Source organism: Myotis myotis, unplaced genomic scaffold, assembly GCF_014108235.1.
Source record: "Myotis myotis isolate mMyoMyo1 unplaced genomic scaffold, mMyoMyo1.p scaffold_m19_p_1, whole genome shotgun sequence".
Taxonomy (NCBI): domain Eukaryota; kingdom Metazoa; phylum Chordata; class Mammalia; order Chiroptera; family Vespertilionidae; genus Myotis; species Myotis myotis.
In genome coordinates this window covers 76,025,378-76,047,485 of record NW_023416313.1, presented here as the reverse complement: position 1 = coordinate 76,047,485, position 22,108 = coordinate 76,025,378, and the positions used below count along the sequence as shown (strand labels likewise).

At 43.6% G+C, this 22,108-nt stretch overlaps 1 pseudogene; it reads left to right on the top strand.

The window, feature by feature from the left end:
• The first annotated feature begins 259 nt into the window (after positions 1–259).
• Positions 260–404, top strand: LOC118662133 (annotated as a pseudogene).
• Positions 405–22,108: the final 21,704 nt, after the last annotated feature.

Here is a 22,108-nt window from a genome sequence, read left to right as displayed (position 1 = left end):
CACTGACAGCTCAAGGACAGATGTTAAAGCTCAGGCACAATCAGTTCTGCGGCATTATCAAACAGCGGGGAGAAAAAGAAATTCTTCCGCTCACACCCTGGTTTGCTCAGGCTGCAGTAAGCACATCACATTGTGGGGGCGCCATACATGTCCCTTCCTCATTTCTTAAACCGCCCACTGCATCCTGTGTTCCCTCCGTCCTGATTTCTCCACGTGCTTATTTCAGATGAGCAAGACCCTCAGGAAGAATGTGAGAGCTACCCCCTGGCAATGGGCAAGGAGACACCTGATTGGTGGTGTTGCTCTTATATCAGTCAGGGGCAAAGCAGATGTACAGTCCTTAGTTCATCCTAGCTTGATGCCTGTGTCGGTGGGCAGAGCTGTTTCATGCCTGAGGCACATAAAAAAAAAAAAAAAAAAAAAAAAAAGAATGTGAGAGCTGCCCCGTGTGACTGAGAAAATGAGATTCTACCTGGAATAATTACTCTCAGATCCCCGTTCAGGCTTTTGAGCTTAATTTCATTTCAGAGCCAGCATTTGCGGGGGCCTTTCTTCTTCCAAATTGGACTTGCACAGCAGCCACAAAAGTGGTACCCAAGAATGCTTGTCAAACGATTTCTGACCAACAATTCTAAAAGGGGGTGTTTTTCAGGCAGCATGCGCTGTATTTTTTTTATGAATTCACCTCATGCAGTGACCACAGTCATAGTCTGGGCTCTCATTTTGCATATAGATAGACTGAGAAATGGACTTCTGAAAGCGATAAACTTAGGACCTAGAATGCACAGCTGCTGGTGCAGGTGCTGTGTGGCTGTAGAGAGTGGGGGCTGCCCTGGACTCGAATCCCAGCTCTGACATTAAGTACCTGTTTCCTCATCTACAAAAAGGAAGAGGTTGCCCTAACCGGTTTGGCTCAGTGGATAGAGCGTCGGCTTGCGGACTGAAGGGTCCCAGTCAGGGGCATGTGCCTTGGTTGCGGGCACGTCCCCAGTGGGGGGTGTGCAGGAGGCAGTTGGTCGATGTTTCTCATCGATGTTTCTAGCTGTCTATCCCTCTCCCTTACTCTCTGTAAAAAATCAATAAAAATATATTTTTTAAAAAAAGGAAGAGGTTGCCCTGGCTGGTGTTGCTAAGTGGTTAGAGTGTTGGTCTGTGCACCAATGGGGCACCGGTTCAATTCCTAGTCAAGGGCATGTACCTGGGTTGTGGGTGCTTGTGGGAGGCAACAAGTTGAGGTGTTTCTCACATTGATGTTTCTCTCTCCTCCTCCTTTCCACTGTCTCTGAAAAGCAATGGAAAAAATATCCTCAAGTGAGGATTAACAAAAAAAAAAAAAAGGAAGAGATTGAATTAGATGGATAGGTCTTCAAGTTGCTAACATTTCCTGATTTCTGGTTTCATTTCATATAGAACAAAGAGCATACATTTAAACATATAATTTGCAACTTATATGTACCATGGAAAAATCCTTTTCTCATAAATTCATAATTGAGTACATTTCTAAAGAAAACTATCTAGGAATCACCAATAAAACACAGTGAAAGTTTTATCTACCAGATCATCTTCTTTAGTGGCTTTCCCATTTGTGAAATGTCACCCTCCCTGCTTGTCTCATAGAAGTGACATAAGGGACAAAGAGGGCTGCCTTCTGAAGTTCCACTTGGAGCACTAGTGCTTCCAGTCTCTCAAGCTGCAATTTCCAAAACATTAAACATGAAGTGTTAAGTTTGGAGCAGCTTTCTTTTCTCCTCAGTGTTAGTGAGATAGACGATCTACTCATTTGTTCTGCTTCAAAAATCAAATGATTTTATCTACCCAGAGATGAAAATTCAGCATACAAGTCCTAAAATAAATACATTAAATTAAACTCATTTTGTTTTAAATAAAATCTGACCTCTCCTTACCTATATTCAACTCCTGGTTTTTGTTTTGTTTTGTTTTTTTACACCAGAATGAAATAGATTCCTTTACTATCTTCATTCTGGATATTTGTAGATTAACATTTCTTAACCTGGGGTTTATAGACCCCCCTCCCCCAGGAGTTTACTATGCACTCCTTCCTGAATGGAATAAAATGGGTTTGAATCTTCTGAATAGAGTTAAAAGGACTTCAGGTTGATGTCTATACCTGTGACTTTTCTTTTTTTGGGGGTGGAAGGCCTGTGGAGAAATTTCAGAGTTTTCATCCTATTTTAAAGGAGACCATGACTCTTGAAAGGCTAACAATTGTTTCTGTAGGTATCTATAATAATAAAAGTGTAATATGCTAATTAGACCAGACAGCCAAACAATCTTCCAGACATCATTCTGGATGAAGCCACAGTGGCAGGGGCCAAGGCAGAAGCAGTTAGAGGAAATCAGGCAGGCAGGCGAGCAGTTAGGGGTGATCAGGCAAGCAGGCAGAGTGGTTAGGGATGATCAAGCAGGCAGGCAAGCAGTTAGGGGTGATCAGGCAGGTATATGAGTGGTTAGGGGTGATGAGTCAGGCAGGCGAGTGATTGGGATGATCAGGCAAGTAGGCGAGTGGTTAGGGGCAATCAGGCAGGCAGGTGAGCAGTTAGGGGCGATCAGGCAGGCAGGTGAGCAGTTAGGGTTGATGAGGCAAGCAGTCAGAGTGGTTAGGGGTGATCAGGCAGGCAGGTGAGTGGTTAGGAGCCAGCAGTCCCAGATTGTGAGAGGGATATCCGACCTGCAGTCGGACATCCCCTGAGGGGTCTGGAATTGCAAGAGGGTACAGGCCAGGCTGAAGGACCCCTCCCCATGCACAAATTTTGTGCACCAGCCCTCTAGTTAATTCTTAAGACTTGACTTGTTGACAATATCAGAGTTTTTTTTTTCCACCTCCTTAGCTGATGGTAGCTAGATGACCTGAATTGAACTGAGGTCTTCATTTGAACTAGTGAGTGCCTTAGGTTTAAAAAATACCCAAATTTGTAAACTGTCAACATTACAGATGAGACCTTCTACCAGTCCAGGGAGATGGGGCTTTCCATGTACTCTGAACTAAGTATCTCTTTGTGACCCATTTGGAACAAAGTGACCATGCTATGTTTGTTGATCTTAAGAAAATTCTTTGTAAAATAAATATATACACGACTAAATATCCTAGGGCCTGCAATCCGTTTAAAATTGCATGACTCTTGGGAAGATGATTATATTTTTCTTCTTTCTCTGTACCAAGCAAACAGAAATGCTATAAACACTCTTTTTTGGCTCTATAGTTGAGCTACCAAATAAGATCACTCTAGTGCCATATTTGCATCCCTGCTTCCCTTTCCCTGTCCTCCTTCCTGTCCCCTAGTTCTGAATTTTGACTGAGGTTAAGTATATAAAACATCTCTAGGGAGAATATTGGCAGAGCCTGAGTAAAGAATAAAGGTTAATGAAATAATATGGCCTGTATAAAGTAACACAATTTATAATCGATGCTGGGAAGTTTCCTCTTCCTTTTTCCAATATCCACAAAATTATTCATGTTAATATAGCTGCATTGGTCATTTTGGGCTATGCTCCTTTAAATGGACTCCAAGTGCATACTGGATCTAAGGTAAGGAATCCACAGGAAAAAGGTCAAGGTCATCCTGTGGAACCTATACTGGTGGAAACTTCAATTTCATTTAATTCATGTATTTACTGGTCACCTCCTGAATGACACACTGTGGGAAATACTGAGAAAGTCCATGTTACATTGACCAACCTTGTGCAGAGTTCAGTCTCATTGGGTAGCTAAGATTTAAAATATAAAACAGCAAGGGAACAATATGTGGAATATACAGTCCAATTTTAAAGCACACCCTCATTTAATTGTACAGGAAGTTGGAAGAGGACTGAATTGGAAGCACTGAAACAGTAGAAGACAGAAGTGTAAATTGATACTTGAATGTGTCCTAGGATTGCAGGCCCTGGGATATTTAGTCTTGTATATATTCATTTTACAAAGGACTTATGTGAAACCAGGCAACAAGCATAGCAAAGGCTCTCCTGAGAACAGTGAGAAAACTTACAGGGAATTGTAGGATTGGCCTGGAAGAGTGAGAAAAAAGCACCAGGTAACGGGAGAAACCTGAGGATAGCAAGGGTTGAGTCTTATCCTTACTGGTACTATGGCTGCTAGAGAAAGAGGGGGTGAAGGAGATGGACTCCAGAAAGAGTGAGGATCCTCTTACCTTCAGGTACCTCCAGGGTCAAGTAGTACCTATAACATCAATGAAGGTTTAGACTAATGCCAGATGGTCTTGATCCGGCATCCAGAAGGGTTCAGAAATCTGGAGAAGGACTGTGCATAAATTAAATAAGAGTCCAGAGACAAAACATAATTTTGAAAGGCATTATAGGGAGTCAGAGAAGACTTAGCCTAAGGAACTAAGTTTTCCTCATCTCAGGACCCCTGGCTTTTTATTAACACAATTTGTCCTAAGGCGAGGTGGAGATACACACTTCAAAGGGTAAGGTTAGGTACAGAATCCATTGTCAGATTGGAAGAATTTACCTACTGCTGTTCAGGTGTTTGGCCAGTAGGAGGCAATAACATGTAGATTAAGATGCCCTGAGCTGTCTAGGAGCAAGCAATCATCCCTTTTCATGTTTGGGGAAATGCCCTTGCCACTCCGGATGATTCAGCCCTTGCTGACATGCTGGAATTGGCTTCCGGCATTAGACAGGTACAATGTAGAGGGGAATAAAACAGAGGGGAGGGTTAGGTGATGAAAAGGGGAGAGGAGAGAGAAAGAGAGAGAGAGAGCTTTATTTTATTAGATACCTACATGTAACCAGGGCTTCTTGGAACCACCCCAACTTGGTGGCATTTCTGCATTATGAAATGCTTCAATGGCTGTGGAAGCTTCCCACATAATAAATACTGCTCCTCAGAGATGCTTTGATCCTCCTAACCAGCCCCGCCCCCGCGGGACTGAAAGTTTCTTGATGTAAATGAACATCTTCACTTACCCAGTCACTCAGGAGGTGATCAATCAATAAATACATGAATTAAACACAATTGAAGTTTCTATAGTTTATGAAGGATAACCTTGATTTTTTCCAAGTTGATTCCTTAACTTTGATCCCAGTATAGGCTTGAAGTCCTTTTTAAAGGGTATTGTCCCAGGAACATTTAATTAAAATAAGCAAATTATCTGGGATCTGACCCAGGAAGCAGTATCCATCTCCAAGAGCGTAAAGTGCCGCTGGCCGGCTCTGACATTCACTTCTTGCCGAAGGCACAGCGAGTCCTCCAGGCTGGGCTGGAGACCACCCTGACCAAGCTGCAGACAGCACCCCAGTGCAGCTGAGCCCCCCAAAGGCTTGGATGGAGGAATCCCACTGAACAGGCAGACACCACACCTTTTGATTGATGACTATGTTAAAATAAGTAAAACTTGAAGTTTAAAAAATAAAACCTCAATTATATTTTCTGGAAAAATACTGCAGTTGGGCCCTGGCTGGGTTCTTAGTTGGTTAGAGCGTCATCCCCATACACCAAGGTTATTATTGGTTTGATTCCTGGTCAAAGCACATACAAGAAGCTAATGAATGCATAAGTAAGTGGAATAGCAAATTGATGTTTCTCTCTCTCAAATTAATCAATTAAATAAAAAATAAAAATACTGCAGTTTTGTTACTAGGAGAACGTTAGGAATTGAATAGGAGATATACACTTTATTTTATTAGATACCCACATGTAACCAGCTTCCCACATAATAAATACTGCTCCTCAGAGATGCTTTGATCCTCCTAACCACCTGAAGTGTATATCTCCACCTCGAAGGTCAGGCCTGGAAGGTCACGCAAACAGGACCAAAGATAGACAGCAGAGACCCAGCCCCCATCCTCACCCCTGCCCCCTCCATGGGGGACTGGGTGCAAGAACCTCCATGTGGCCATGTGGTTACTGGGACCAGCAGAAGCCTTGGGTGGAGAATAGTCACTGTGGCAATTCTAATCAGAGGACGTCAGACATTCAAGGCCAATTGGAGTGTGGGGGCCCTGTCCTGAGGATGCCAGATGTTCAAGGACAATCTGAGCAAGGACACAGCAATCTCACTGTATGCACTGCACACGTGTACCTTCCTATAAGCCAAATACTAATGTCACTATGTGGCAAGAAGCCTCTTTTGTCTAAGTTGGTGTAAAGATGTGTTGTTGACCAGCCAGTGTGTGGCTGCTTGGTATGGCTCCTGTGTTTACTACTGTGTTAGCAAGGGGTGCTTTGTGTGGCTACTTTGTAAGGTTACTTTAAAGAATTGTTTTGTCTGATGGCTCCTTGTTAGCAATGTCTCCTTGGTCTGCAATAAAGACTCTCCTATATGCCCATGACTTCTCATATCGTCTTCATCCAGTGCCTGGCATCCAGTTCCTGGTGAGGGAACTGTGCCCCTACAGGTGGCGCAGTCAAGCAGGATAAAGGAGTAATTACTCCTACAGTTACCCTCCCTTCTGGGTGGTGATTTTTTCATAGCTCAGGGGACTGGGGGTTGAATAAGGAAGACTCAGACTCAACCATTCACTAACCCCACTGGAGTCCACAAGGTCTGGTACACAGTCGGCACTCAATAAATGCCTAATCCATGAAGAAATGAAAGGACTCTTGTTCATCTCTGTGGCACACATGCAGGAGATCAAATGCTGACGGAACCACTGTTACACTGTTTTGTATCACTAGTGCCTGGCCCTCATAGCAGGTGCTCTCCGGATGTATGGAGAAAAAACAGTTAAAGGGTAAAAAGCACCTTGTTTAGCTCCATCCCTAGCACCAATCTCAGCTCCTGGCACACAGCAGGCGCTCAATGAAAGCAAGGAGTCCATAAGAACTTTTGTGTCATGAGTACCGGGCTCGTGGTAGAAGCCTGACATGTGTTTGAATAAATGAAAGTGTCTTGTTTATCTCAATATTCCCAGAGCCTGAAATGGTGCCCAGCATTCAGTAGGCATTCAATAAATATGTAATTAATTTTTAAAAATGAAAAAAACCAAACAAACAAAAAAGGGGGCATGGTCCAACCACATCCCACCCATTAGGATTGCTACGATTAAAAACAAACAAACAAACAAACAAACAAAACAGAAAAAACAAGAGTTGGGGAGGATATGGAGAAATTGGAAGCCTTGTGCATTGTTGTTGAGAATGTTAAATGGTGCAGCTGCTATGGAAATTAATGGGCAGCCCCGCAAAAAAATTAAACATAGAACTGCCATTTGATCCTGCAATTCTGGATATGCACCCAAAAGAACTGAAATCAGAGCCTTGAAAAGAGATTTGTGCACCTGTGTTCGTAGCAACTTTATTCACAGTAGGGAAAAGGTAGAAGCAACTCAAACATCCATCAACAGATAAATGGATGAGCAAAATGTGATCAGTACATATAATGGAAGATTATTGAGTCTTAAAAAGGAAGAACATTCTGACACATACTATAACATGAACCTTGAGGACATCATGCTAAGTGAGATAAGCCAGACACAAAAACAACAAATACTGTAAATTCCATTTATATGTGATGTTTAGTGTAATCAAAATAATAAACACAGAAGATAGAATGGTGGTTGCCTGGGCTGGGAGTGTGTGTGTGGGGGGGGGGGGGGGCGGGGGGGTGGATTGGGAGGGTAGGGAGATACTGTTAAATGGAGGCAGAGTTTCAGTTTTGCAAGATGAAAAGGTCTGGAGATGGATTGTGAGGATGGTGGTACAATGATGTGAATGTATTTAGTTCCACTGAACTGAACACTTACAAATGGTTTAGATGGTAAATTTTATGTTATGTGTACTTTGCCACAATAAAAAAAAAATGAAACAAAAAAGGTTATGGTCCACAATGACTAGTGTTGCATGAGGCCCCACCCAGCCGAAGGACCCCCTCTGCAGCCTCCCAGTCTGATTCCTAGACCAAGCAGCTCAGCAGATGCCCTGTTAAGCAGTTAATTATTTCTCTTTGATACTGGCTTTTTATCTTTTAATACAACAGTTTTACTGTCTCTGATAATTACTCTGTCTCGATAACTCTTTTAAATCTAATGAGGCGTGGTAAGCTCTGCTTAACAAGGCAACACATCATTAGCTTCTTGCCTCTTTACCATCTTATCGCACTCAATTACTGTATCACCAGCCAGACACTAACCTGTCACTTGCCATTGGCAGAATGGTGTGAAGTGACCTGCCTGCTGTCAGGTCAATTGGCAGTGCTACTTAATAAACTTCTGGGGCCACTCCCAGTCCTGCATGTCATCCTGCCCACAATCCAGGCTGGGGGGAGCTCCAGTGTGAATCAGTTCCCACTTACCTAATAATGAGATCTTCAGGCAGGGCCTGTGCTTTCTCATCCTCTGCTCTCAGGACGATTAACATTCTGTCTCACAGGGAAACAGTGAGAAGTAGTGCAATGAGCACTGGGTTTATCTGAGAGGCGTTGGGTCTGTCTGTCTTACTAAGTGCTCACCACCTGTGTGGCTTTGGGCAAACCATTTAACCTCTCCGAACCTATTTCCTCATCCCAAACAATATATTTCCGTGGGTTGTATTGAAGTTTTAAAAGAGTTAATTGCTATCTAGGTTGCCAAGACATATTAGCTGAGAAGAAAAAGTAAGATAGTTCTCTTTAGTCTATTTTTGAAATGAGTTAGGATATAAAGCAGTATAGTGTTGAGATGCTTTCAAAAATCTATTTCTTTATGTCTTTCCTCTCTCCCGTGCTCTATATAACTTCCCTGAACCTTCTATTGCATCATTCCCAAATCATTTGGGGTCTCCTGGGGGCCTGTTTATTTATTTGGCATCTATCTAGGCAGTGTGCTCAGTGGTCAATGAGACAGAGAATGCCTCTGCCCTTAGACACTCATCTTCTCAGTAAGTGAGCGCGCTCCACCAAAGGATCCAAGTAGCTGTGACTTCATGCAAAGGGTAAAAATAGCAGAAGGTCAGCTGCTTTTCACTTTTATCTTCCCTTTGTCCAGGGCAATGCCTGGCACACCTATAGCAGGTCAAGTTCAAAGTTCTAAATACATACGCATGGTCACCTTTCCAGGAAGTGTAATGAGAGGTGGAGAAGAGTCACCAGTCAGAGGTACCTGTGTGGTGTGGTGGAAAGTAGAGATTTGGTGCCAGAGCCCTGGTCGGCATGGTTCGGTGGTTGAGCATTGTCCCATGCACCAAAGGGTAGCCAGTCCAATTCCTGGTCAGGGCACATGCCCAGTTGTAGGCTTGATCCCTGATCAGGGTGCTTAAGGGAGGCAACAAATTGATGTTTCTGTCACAAAGTGATGTTTCTCTCTCCCTCTCTAAAATCAATAAAAACACATTTTAAAAAATATATATTTGGTGCCAGAAGGAGGAGATCACGTTCTAGCTCCCTCACTTGTAAGCACTGTTCCCTGAGCCAAGGCATAGAACTGTTGACTCTTCATTAAAATGGAGATGGCAATGTCCCCTTATAGGTTTTGTGAAGACATAAAAGAATTAAAGTATCTGAAAATTGTAGATACTGTAGTAATTTACTATTGAAAATATTTTATTGATTTTGATAATTCCCTTGGGCTGCGAGTCACCAAAATAATTACTTTTGACAAAAAGGAATGTTTTTAAAATTAAATTTGCAATATCTGCACAATAAGGATAACTGCAAGTTCCTGCGAAGAGCCATCTCTTCCTATGGCACCTTCCTATACTCACGTTCTTGCTCTGCTTCCAAGTTTGCTCTAAGTCTGTTTCTACAAATGAACTTCAGAAACAAGATCACAGGGATAAAATAAATCGCAAACACACATCTTTAATAAGTCCGTTTTCATCTGCGCACATAGATTTCTTTTATTTTTGGAAGATTCAAAGTCAATTATTTGACACAGATATATTCCAGGTTATCACCTTGTGAGCTCAATCACTTTACAATAAACGTAACCAACTACATTTCTATACTTGCATGTCTGAAAAGACCATGGGACTGTTACCCTCAAAAATCCCTTCCTTGGCCCAAAGCAGGGTCTTTGCAGATGTCAGCAGCCGTGGGTATCCACGTTGCCTCAGGGTCTGCTGGCTCCCAGGATGCCCGGGAGCCCCAGGAACAGCACAGCTTTGTTTTCTCACTGCCGCTCAGAGCGCCCCAACATGGCCACTGGGTGGCTTCCTTCCAGTCGGAATAGAATGAATAGAACGAGAGGTGGGCCATTCTGGTCCCCATGAGTTAGTGTGCCCTGCTCTAGGGTGACAAAGTCCCACTGCTCCATACTCACAACTTCACATGGAAGTTTTGTCCCCAGGACACTCACCCAAAAGAGAGCTGGGTAGGCTAAAAGCCAGGAGGAAGGGTGCTGGCTCAGGATATATCCTAGACCCCGTCTGCCTTAGGCTGTAAGTTCCCTGAGGAGGAGACCACATCTGCCCCGTCCTCCTTAGGCCCACAGTACTCAGCGAATGAGTGAATGAATGAATGAATGCCTGTCTAGTGGTCCCTATCCTTGATTTTAAGGACCATCTCACCCACAGGTGTGGACTTGGACCTCCTTGATGACTATTATATCCTCCGTTAAAGACACTCTCCAGAACATTAATGAGTTACCCTCATTGCTCTAGGTCCAGTAAAGTTGTAGTTCTAGCAGTGGGCTACCCTAGAGGCCTAAACATGTCTAGTCATTTGTCTTATCAAATTCATATGTTCAGTCATTAATCTACTCTCTTTTTCAAAATAATTAGCTGAGCACCTGCCATGTGCCAGGTGCTACTCATTTTTTTATACATAGTATATTTACACAACTTAAAGTTCAAAATTAGATGAAAAATATATAAACAGGGAAGGCTCCCCCAGCTAGTAGCCATTGATACTTTATTTTTTATTTATAAGCAAATATAAAGATATAAGGAAGCACCCTATATATTACTGTTTTTGTACCTGGATCTCTCCATAGCAGCACCTAGATGTCATCCTCAGTACTTTTAATAACTGTATAGTATTCCATTGCCATATGTACCAGGGTTTACTTGAGTCTTTTTCTATTGTTGAGCATGGATTCTTTCTAATCTTTTGTTATTGTAATTCACAATATACATTTATGTACATATTATTATACTTGTGCAATTGAATTTGTAGAATAAATGCCCAGAAGTGGGAATACTAGATCAAAGGGTCAATGCATTTGCATTTTGGGGAGGTCAGCTTCCTTCATTCCTGCTCCCCACCAGCAATGTATGAAGTTGAGGCAGCATCCCCAGGAGTCGGGATGCAGTGGGGACCATGGTGGACAGGAGCTCAGCTTTTCCCAGTGTGGGTAGCCTGACAATAAATACAAAGATAGTTGCAGATTGTGATTAAATGCTGCGAAGACAATGAAACACGATACTGTGGTGGAGAGTTGTGCAGAGTGGTGGGTGAGGGGTGATCCGTGCTAGGTAAGGAGTCAAACAAGGTCTCTTTGAGGAGATGACTTTTGATTCAAGACCCAAATGGTGAGAAGGGGGCAGCCAAGAGATCGGGAGAACATCTGAGGGGACAACATGGCAGAGGTGCGTAGGCTCCTCTGGAAAGCAGGCTCTGCCCACCTCACCCGGGGAGCCCGACAAACAGTGGATCAACAAGGCACTCAGCTTTGTTCTGGGCTTCCTGCTACGCACAGTCAAAGGCTGTTGGATGTAATTATTCTATCTATTTCCAGCCTGAAGAGTGTAAAGTAAGGGGGCATGGGACAAGGACAAGGCCACTTTGTTGCTTAGACTCACAACTTTCTTTTCTTCACACGTAAGATTTTTTTTTTCATAAAAATTTTATGAAATTTCCATAATTTTCCATTTTTATTTTCCATAATTTAGCAGATACAGAATTTCAAAAGTTGCTCTTCAAAATGACATAATATAAAATTTACCACTTAACCGTTGTTAAGTGTACAGTTCAGTAGTGCTAGGTACATTCACGTTGTTACAGAGTTTTAAATTTATTAACTACAAAAATGAGCCCAGGCTGTGAAAAGCTGGAAACAAGATAAAAATAACTAGAATGTCAACAAAGTTATGTGAGCACCTCTGGTTCCAAAGTTCAAGGGAAATTTAAAAAGGGGGAGCAGTCACTTATGGATGAGGATGAAATCAAGGGTCTTTAACATCTGGAAATGGCCTTTCCCTAAGACTCATTCTCACTGTCCCTTCCCATCTAGGTTATAAAGTGATTGCATTTTTTCAACTCCTGCAGTGAACTTCTCTGCTTGAGGATGAGTCACATCCTTTATTCAGTAAAAGAAAATAATTGACATTTAGCTGATGACTGAATCAGATAAACAGCAGGCCGGTCAGACATCTCTCAGCAGCTACCTGCTCATCTTTGTACCACTTCAGACCCAGCCTGGCAGTCACAGGCCACAGCTGTCCTTGTGGGTTCCTGCTGAACCTGCAGTTGCTGATAGATTCACTGATGTGTGCCCATGTCAGACTTGTACACCCTCTCTGTGCTCTCTGCCTCTCGTATCCCCAATGGAAATTACTGGGAAGACAACAATTGACTATTTCATCATTTTATAATAAACTAGTGAATTTTAAAAATCTATTAGAGCCTGGCCGGGTGGCTCAGTGATTGAGCATCAACCTATGAATCAGAAGGTCACAGTGTCATTCCCGGTCAGGGCACATGCCAGGGTTACGAGCTCAATTCCCAGTGGGGGGCATACAGGAGGCAACTGTTCAATGATGATTCTCTCTCATCATTGATGATTCTCTCTCTCCCTCTGCCTTCCTCCCTGAAATCAATTTAAAAAATTTAAAAAAATCTATTAGAGATATATTATGTCATCTTAATAAATGACAATGAGCTGCGCTGAGTCCTGCTTCTCCTTTATGAACAGGGGATGTACATATAGACGATGCAACAAAAAGTAGCTTTAATACAGAGACATGAAATGGGAAATATATTGATAGTGAAAAAATGTATCCTGGTGTGTCAACGCTCTCTTCGTTTTCGTCTTTGCTTCAGTGTGCAGTACGGCAAGAATCCACTAGATGGAGACATCCACCCGTTTATCTGCCAGTGTGCAAGTTTTCCACTGCTTTGAACTCAATTTTGAGGCTTGAAAGCTAGGGGGCAAGATTTCCTTAGAAATAACTTGTCGATTAAAGAAGAAATAAAATAAGGATCCCTTGGAGTACAAAATGCCTATGAAGGTCCCAGTCTTCTAGCCGCAAGGCTCAGCTTGCTTCAGGGAAGCAACAGATGTGAGGGGATTTTGTTAAAAGCCCGGACAATGATTTTTCTAGAGGTGGACAGAAGGCATCAAGAAACGAATATATGAGTCTATGAAAAAAACCTCAAAAAATTCCGATAAATGCTGCTGTTGTCTGGAGAGTGTGCCTTGGGCCTGTGTGCTTTCTCTTCCATCACTGCTCCCCATGCAACGAGGATGCAGCCAGGCCGGGGGTTTGCTCCCAGAGTGAGTGCGGAGCAGAGTCTGGAGGAGATCCCGGCATCTGGAAGTCATAAAGCCACTCAGAAACGCTGGGTGGCACGTCTGTGAACGGTGCTCGAGTTTCAAGGCCTTTCCTTGGTCTGAGGGCCTGGCGGGCGCGAGGAAGCTGCATTTCCACGTGGAGGTGCCGGCGGCTGGCCAGCAGGGAAAGCCGCCCTCTGTCCTCCCCGCGCCCGACCCTCGGCCACCTGTGGGCTCTCCGTGTCTCTTAGCGCTCCCTTTGCCCCTCTCCCTCTCAGCAGGCTCTTGCCTTTCCACCCGTTTTGTGATCTCTGACCACAACTGTCTGCCACTTTCTTTCTTTTATAATTTTTCTTTTACTTTTCAAGTTTCTTCTAAAATTGTGTGTGTATATATATATGTATTTGGTGGGAATATGTAGGGATTGATTATTTCAGGCCCACAAAGAACTGCGCTTGTCCTGGGGGGCTCTGATTGGCTAGAACACACACACACACACCTCTCAATCTGGAAGTGGGGGCAGGGGGCACGGAGGTGAGCAAGGGGTGCTCCCTCCTGCTAAGCCGTCAGGCTGATGCGATGCCTGCTGACAGCTCTCCCCAGACCACCCTGTGGCGTGTCCACTTGCATTAATATCAACATGATGATGGCGATGCCTCTTAGCTCCTCCGGAAGGTGCCTCAGACACACGTAGGAGAGGAATTCAGGCAGCCAGGCCGCCCACCCCCATTCTTGTGTGGCCCCCACAAACATTAGGTTTGTCCCATGCCGCAGGCCCCTCCTGCCCGTTAGAGTATTTGTGACATTCATTTGGCAGACTTTGGCCAGTGTTTTCTAAAAGCACTCGTTTAGGTTGTGTTCCAAATCGCATTTTATGTGTTGAGTTGAAGGAGGAGGGAAGGCTGTGGGAATGAGGCTGAGTGTGCGCAGCCTGTGCAATAGGGTGCAGTTTCCCAGCCCAAGTCGCCCTGGAGGAGTAAACTGATTGTGTTCATTTTATTTAACCAAAAAGATGATAGAGCCAGATAGGTAGATTAGACGGACATGATTGATAGATTAGATAGATGGATGGATCGCTAGATGGTGGCTGGAGGGATAGGTAAGTTCATAGATGTTAGAGAGACTTTATACTCCAGTTTTCATAATTATAAAGGTAAGCCAAAGAAAAGGAGGAATAATGTATTCGATCACTTCATGGACAAATCCTATTACAAGGTGAGCCGTTTGCATGTTTTTGGTAAAGTGAGTTATAGCTCCCTCCTCTAGCCTGAGATGACTTAGCCAGGGGCTGCAGGAAGGTGGAAGTGTGGGGACAGCCACCAGCTATGTCCACGGAAGGAGTGGGCAGCTATGTGGGAGCAGTAAGGCCTTTCTCTGTAAATGGCAGCAACCGAGCTGAGTAAGAATTTAGGGGCAGAACCAGAAATACAGCATTTACTCTGTCTTTGAATAGCAGAGGCCTTCACAGAACCCTGCATGTATCTCCATTGCCAGAACCCTGGAGAACGGGGCCTAACGTCATCCCAGGAACAGTGCTCTTGAGCCAAGAGCGCTCTGCTGGGCAACTGAGTGTGAGAGGAAGATGGCTGCTTAGATGGGAGGGCATAACTGATAGAGTTTGGGCCCTTTTGTTCAGATTTAAAATATTCAACTTGAACTCACGTTAGGAAACGCTCTTACAAAAGTCTCTAGCGGTCGCAGACACGTCCGGTGATTTATGCATCCCTGAGGTCTGCATACTTGTCCATAGCCACTTTAAAAATAAGAATGATTGATTAAGACCAGGTCCACCTAGCCCGTCTACTGTGTAAAAAGGACCCCAAACAACAGATTTGTTGTTTTATGGATTGGTTTAGAGACAATGGGCTCACTTGATTACAATGCCACATGCTTCAAATATTTTTACTGAAATGGATCAGGCCCCAGGGAGCCCCTCAGTAACAGGGCGGTTATGCCAATGTCCCCTGGGGAGGAAATGGAGATTGCTTCAAAGGTTTTGGTTTTGTGATTAATAACAATAAGAATAAAGGGGACACAGTCATAGGGTATAGGTTCAGGTCTTTCTTTTTTACACCCTTGTCTACGACTTTTCCCACCTCGATGACTCGGAAAACACTGTGGTGGAATTCTGGTCCCTCTCTTCTCGCCCCTTCTAGTGGAACCAGAGGAAGAAAGCCACGGTGGGGAATCTGGTCTGATGTGAGCGTTTTAATATGACGCTAAAGGATATGATAAGACTTTACCCGTTTCCAGAGAGTTTTTCTCCAATGATGGCTTGTAATCACATTGCTTTTTGCTTTTGAATATTCCAAACATGGCCCATGTTAGGGTTATTTTTTCTTGGTTTATAAAATAACAACTAACACAAAGTAAGCTGCTCTTATTCCTGACCACACATGAAAGTCAAATGAGATAAACCTAACATCTATCCAAAAAGCACAAAATTATTTCAAAAATACTGATTTTCTTTAACTTCAGCTTATTTTTAAAATGCCATTGATCAGGTATGTGGATGTGTCTAGATTTCTACTTTATTCACTCTCCTGACAATTTGTCTGAGGAGATTTATTGAAATCTCTATTATTTTCTTATTTTGCAAAAATAAGATGGCATAATTACTTATGAATTATTGTAAAATAAATAAAATATAAGTGTTGTAATTTAATTGTTCCATTGAAGTCATTGGGACAAACACCATCTACACTAATAAAAGGGAAATATGCTAATTAGACTGGACATCTTCCAGGCGACCTTCCAGACATCCTTCTGGACAAAGCCATGGTGGCAGGGCTGAGGCAGAGGCAGTTAGGGGTGATCACGCCAGCAGGGGAGAGCAGTTACGGGTATCAGGCCAGCAGGGGAGAGCAGTTAGGGGGATCAGGCTGGCAGTTAGGGTGATCATGCCAGCAGGGGGGAGCAGTTAGGGGTATCAGGCCAGCAGGGGAGAGTAGTTAGGGGTATCAGGCCAGCAGGGGAGAGCAGTTAGGGGGATCATTTAAATAAAATTGGATTGCCATTACAGACTGGCCGCTACATAAAGCCTTGAATATTTTCCAGCCAGTGAAAGAGAAGCCACATCTCCCGCTGTGAGGACCCATCCATGGTTCTATTTTGATGGGCACAGCCTACATATGTCACTTTAGCTTCTCTTCCTTTTCCTCTTTGCTTAATGACCCAATGAGTTTTATCTTGGATGCGACCGTGGGAATCCTACTCCTCTGGTCTGGAGTGGAATCAGTGTTCTGGGTGGGGAATGTTGGGATTATTCCTGTTGGTGTTTGAAGGTGAACGCCAGTGTGGGCGGATTTAGTCTTGGCATCACAGAAGGGGACAGTGCTGTGGCACTCTGTTTTCTTGGAGCTTTAGCTTAATTTCCTTCACACTGTGGGCCTTCATGGAAGATTCTTTGTAGGATCACCACTACTCCTGTATTCTATGAACAACAGGAGTTTCAAGAGCCAAACTGACCCATGTAGGTTCCCTTGCAAAGAGCAGAGCCTGCTCTGGCTACTTTAAGCAGAGGAGGATTTGTTACAGGGCATTAAACGACTCCCAGAACCATTGGTAAGACTGAAAAATGGAGGAAACTGTAGGCTGAGTTTCCAGAAACTGCTCCCAAAGTCATACTGCAGAAATGGGCCACCAAGGAGCTGTGATTCTGTCATCCTCGAAAGCCACCTGCCATTGCACCTGCAGGTCTGGGAGACTAGGTTTCTGCTTTATCCGCACCAGCACAACACATGCCTCGGCACCCTGCTCTCCCCCTCTACATCAGCTAGGAAACCAAGTCCTGAGCAATTGCTTCCATTTGGTGGAACGGAAGTTTCATTAGATGCCCTGCATTTGTCAGGGTTCTCCAAAGAAACAGAACCAATAGGATGCGCACATATAGTAAGAGATTTACATTAAGAAATTCGCTCACATGCTTATGGAGGCTTGGCGAGCCCAAAATTTGCAGGGTGGGCTGGCAAAATGGAGACCCAGAAAGAGCTGATGTTGCAGATGAAGACCAGAGGCCATGTGCTGGCGGATTCCCATTGCCAGGAGAAGGGTCAGTCTTTTGTTATATTTATGCCTTCAAGTGATTGGATGAAGCCCACTCACATTATAGAGAGCGATCTGCTTTATTCAAAGTCCATCCATTTAAAAGTTGATCTCATCCGAAAACAACCTCACAAAAGCATCTAGAATAATGTTTGGCCATATATCTGGGCACGGATGTGGCCAAGCCAAGTTGACGAATAAAATTAACAATCCTCTGCTCAGTTTCAAGAGAGTCTAACACATACTCCCCACTCCTCTCTGAAGTATAGACAGGCATCCCAGAAGGAGGCTGGAATAGATGTGTGTGAGTTAGACTGCAGAATCTGCAGGTGTCTATGCGGACATCCTCATGAAATCAGAATAACACTTCTACTTTTATGTACAAATATTTTTGGAAACCAAATATAAAGCATTGCTGATACTGTTGTTGGTTTTAGTGCAAGGTGAACAATCTGATTTAGGTTCTGTCTTAGATGTGGAGGGAAAATACCTCCAGTATAGGACAGAAAAGATTGTCCTAGTCTTAGTTCATGGGTGTTCACAGGGGTTCCTGAAACAAATGGTTTTAAGCTTCTGTCTTTCCTAATGAATAATGTAGACGTCTCCTCATTTACACCCATTTCCCCAAATTAATATAATGTGGCCAACTTCTTTAGTTTCTCTCAAAATTTCAGCCAAATGCCTTCTCTTGCAGAGAACACCACAGGTCCTCCCACTAGAATTGACCAGGTCAACTCTCAAAGCTTCCGGCTTGACCATTGAGCAGTGCTTCAGGTTAATCAGGCACTAATTAAAGCACATAATAAATAATCATTCACTTTGTACGGTGTTTCATATTTTGAAATATTGTCATATCTCGTGTGATCTTTGGTCTTCGTTGTTTTTCAGGTGAAGAAAATGAAAGGTCGGGCACATTGAGTGACGTGCTCTGTGGAGCACAGTGGTTAGTCCTGGAGGCAGCAAGCCCACTCTCCTCACTCCACTGGTCTGACCTCCTCTGTTCCATAGCTTCCATTCCCTAGGTTCTGCTGCAGCCTACATTCCCTGACTCCAACACTATCACTCACCCTTAAGATTTCTCTGCCTTGCTTCATGACATTCTATGGGAGCTACCCCAAGTGGGTTATGAACGATGCCAAAGGCTAATTTAAAGTCACTCTCATTCAATCTTTGAGGTATATAGTCAAATTATACTCCAATATACTCCCTCTGCTTTAATATTTCTCAAACAGTCCCACAGGGGTGCAACAAGAGTTCTCTGAGAGGCTGAAAATTCCAGTGCAGTCTTTCTTGTGATAGTTTGGTAAACATTCTTTATCACTAAACCAGAAAATGTACTATTTATGCATTATTAAAAAGTCAAGAAAATTTACTACAGCTTACTTGGTATAAATTCTATTTTAACCCACTAGGTTGAACTTTTTTTCTTTTCAGAAATATGTGTTAAATGTAAGGTTTATTTCCTCACCTCTTTTTCCTTGTCTTGGCCTTGTTTTAGTTTGTGCTGGTATTTTCTACTAATTAGGCCCCTCTGATGTTTATAGCTCCTCCCCAGCTCTTAACATGCCCCACACACCGGCCTCATGGCATCCTGGGCAGAGCAACCCTAAGAACTAAGGTCACCACGATAACCAGAACGGTGAGCCGAGGTTTTTTACCCCGGGGTCATGTCTTGCTACCCCGAAGAATGAGCTCCATGGTCCAGAAGATTTAAACAAAGCGTGAAATTTTTATTGCAAGCAGATTCAAACTCCCCGAATGGGAAGGGGGCCCAAATAGTCGGTTGCCAGTAAAGTTAGTTGGTCTAAGGGTATATATGTGCTATAAGCCTGCTCTATATCTACCTGTGTCGTCACCTGATTGATTCCCTCATTGTTCTTGCATATTTGAACTTTCTCTGTTCCTATGCATCAGTACACCTTGTTGTTGTAGGATTGTGGGTCCTCCCTTGGTTTCACACGCCTCCCACTCTGTGTCCAAAATCATTCCATTATTTCAGCATGGTTAGTTTCTGTAATTAGGCTGGCTCAAACTTCCGTATCTACCCCTGCCCATGTTCCACCTGCCTTTGTTTTCCACTGGACCCCTGTCCTGTCTGCCTGCATGTCACGCTAACTTCTCTCAACAATAGTGTTAATTTAATATTGCAGGTTCCTCAGAGGAAGGGACAGTGCTGTGTACTTCTTTGCATTCCACACCAGCCTGTGAAATGGGGCCATCTTAGTGCTTGTGTGATAGGGTAGTTGTCCTGTGCACAAAGCATTCACTCAAGCTTTTGTTGAACATATAATAGTGAAAGAGGAAATGAATAAATTCATCAACGACAGATCCAGGAGAGAAGGAGCAGGAAGATCATAGACTTCTGAATCCATTCTCATTTCCTTAAATTTTTCATCTCTAGAGACACTGCCATCCCTCAAAGCCTTCACACAGGCTATCCTACCATCTTTCAAGTCTCGGCCACACCAACTCCCTTGCCTTTCCTGGCTGCTCACAATATCCACCCCCTTCTCTGAACTTTTACTCCCTCTGTCACTGACAGAGCCCTCCAAATGCCTCCTTCTGTGATGAACTAATTTTCTTGTATGTTTACCTCTCACCTAGAGAGTAACCCTTGGCACCTCTTACACGGCCTTATACAGAGTGGGCATTCAGTAAAGGGTTCTTGATTAGAGTCTACATTCATTATGTCACTGTACAGTTAGTCTCCATGGGAAACATGTCAACATGGAAGAAAACTGCAGCCCATAACCTATTTAAAAATATGACCTCTCTCCTGACTGCTGGGTTGCCCTTCAAAGACAAGCAAATAAGTGTCAGATTTGTTCTCTTATTTTTGGGATCTTCATGCCACCATGGCCTTGTAGCTCTGGGGATGGGAAGAAAGCTTCGTGATTGCTGAGAATCCAGCATGAAAGAATGGAGGCATTTAGCTCTGGGGGTGGTAAAAGAGAAAGAAGCTGGGAAGGGTCAGAATGAATGGAATCTGGTTGGGCCCTCCTCACTTTCTCCCTCTGTGTGGGAGAAGAACAGATGGTGAAAGGGCAGAAGAAATGACTATTTCAAGTTGTTCCAAAAACTGGGAATGGGTGGGGATCAAGTCGCTCTGGGGTCAAGTGAATACTGGTTGGAGTTAGGGAAGTAAATGATGGTGCGTCTTGGCATTAATCTGTTTAAGAAGGAGTTTAAAAGTCCTTCCATCAAAGCACTCCAGCTCTACCTAATATAATGCTTATGATTTTTCACAGGCAATTTCCATTGACGTATGAGGCTGTGTTTTCTCTGCTGATTGAAGGTATCTTTCTTACTCTGAGAAAGTACAGCATTCTACACACCCTGCAAACTCAACGGGAATTTGTGTGGGTTCTTCTCCAGTCTCTTGGCTTAGGAACCCTGCTCCCAGCTGTCTTCAGTAATGTTCTCGGCAGAGGGGGTAGACAGACCCTCCCTCCAATCCCAAGGACTTGAAAATTAGAAGTGAGAAGCAGACCATGGGGTGTGCTCAGCAGCAGTGGGCACCCGGGAGGCAAGGAGGAAAAGGACTGAGGACCTGGGATGAATTCTAACCAGAATGAGCTGTAGAGGGATGAAGTAATCGCATCACTTATCCAAGAGTGGATAACCCCAAACTCATCTTTTTCTGGTTTAGAATATGATGTGCTGTTTTCATATCAAAATGTGCTCTATTTAATCTTACAATTTCCCTGTATTGCCTAAATAATACCATGTGCAAAGAATAGGATGAAAGTTTGACATAAATTCTCCTCGTTATAGAACAAAACTGTTTGTTAAACTCAGGTGAAGGCTAAACTGAAACCAGCCATGGCTCTTTCTTTTTTCTTTGTTTCCCATGACTGCCTCTATAGGTATGATCCTTGGAATCTGCAGTCAATCATTATCTCAGGGACATGGAGGCAGAATTCCTCCCTAAAATAAGGTTGTTCTGACTGTGGCCGGTCCTTTGCAGTCATGTCTGAGGCACATATCCTGCCGGCCGTGGAGGCATGGGGGATGCTCCCGTGCTGTTGCCATGGTGATGTGCAGTGTTTTCACAACACAGCCTTCCCACTTTCTCTGAAAGCCAATTTGGACAGTGAGCCTGAATGATGCTAGCCAGGCTGGAAAGTGATGAAGGACCCTTTGGGATTGGTATTCTGATTTTTGCGTGTAAAAGTTTAACTCTGGCTGGAACCAGGCACATACATGAGCACAGGCTTGAGCTCTAAAGGAGATGAACCTGGAGGAAGACACACGGTTGCTCAGAGGTATGGAATACATGGTACCTCCTTCCCTTTTTATTCGTTTTGTGAGTTTGCAGGGTGTGTAGAATGCTGTAACTGCAGACATTCTTGTGTCTGTGAGATACAGCAGCTGCAGAGAGTAAAATGAAACTGAACAAAGGTGAGGAGGAGGCAGTGAGCTAATGACAAGAGCACAGGCAATGGTTCATGTCCATGGTTTTACGATTTTAGCCTTTTCTACAAAAGAACAAAAGGGAATTCGGGAACTTAATTTAAATTTGACAGGTGTCAATAGTACTAAGACACTATATTTAGAGCACTTTGTGCTCCCAGGAGAAAAGAGTACCCAAGACCCTACATCGTTTCTTCAAGGTTATTAACAGAATTAACCTGTGTCTGGCACAGAGACGCACACTTAGCCAGTCAACAGTAAAATG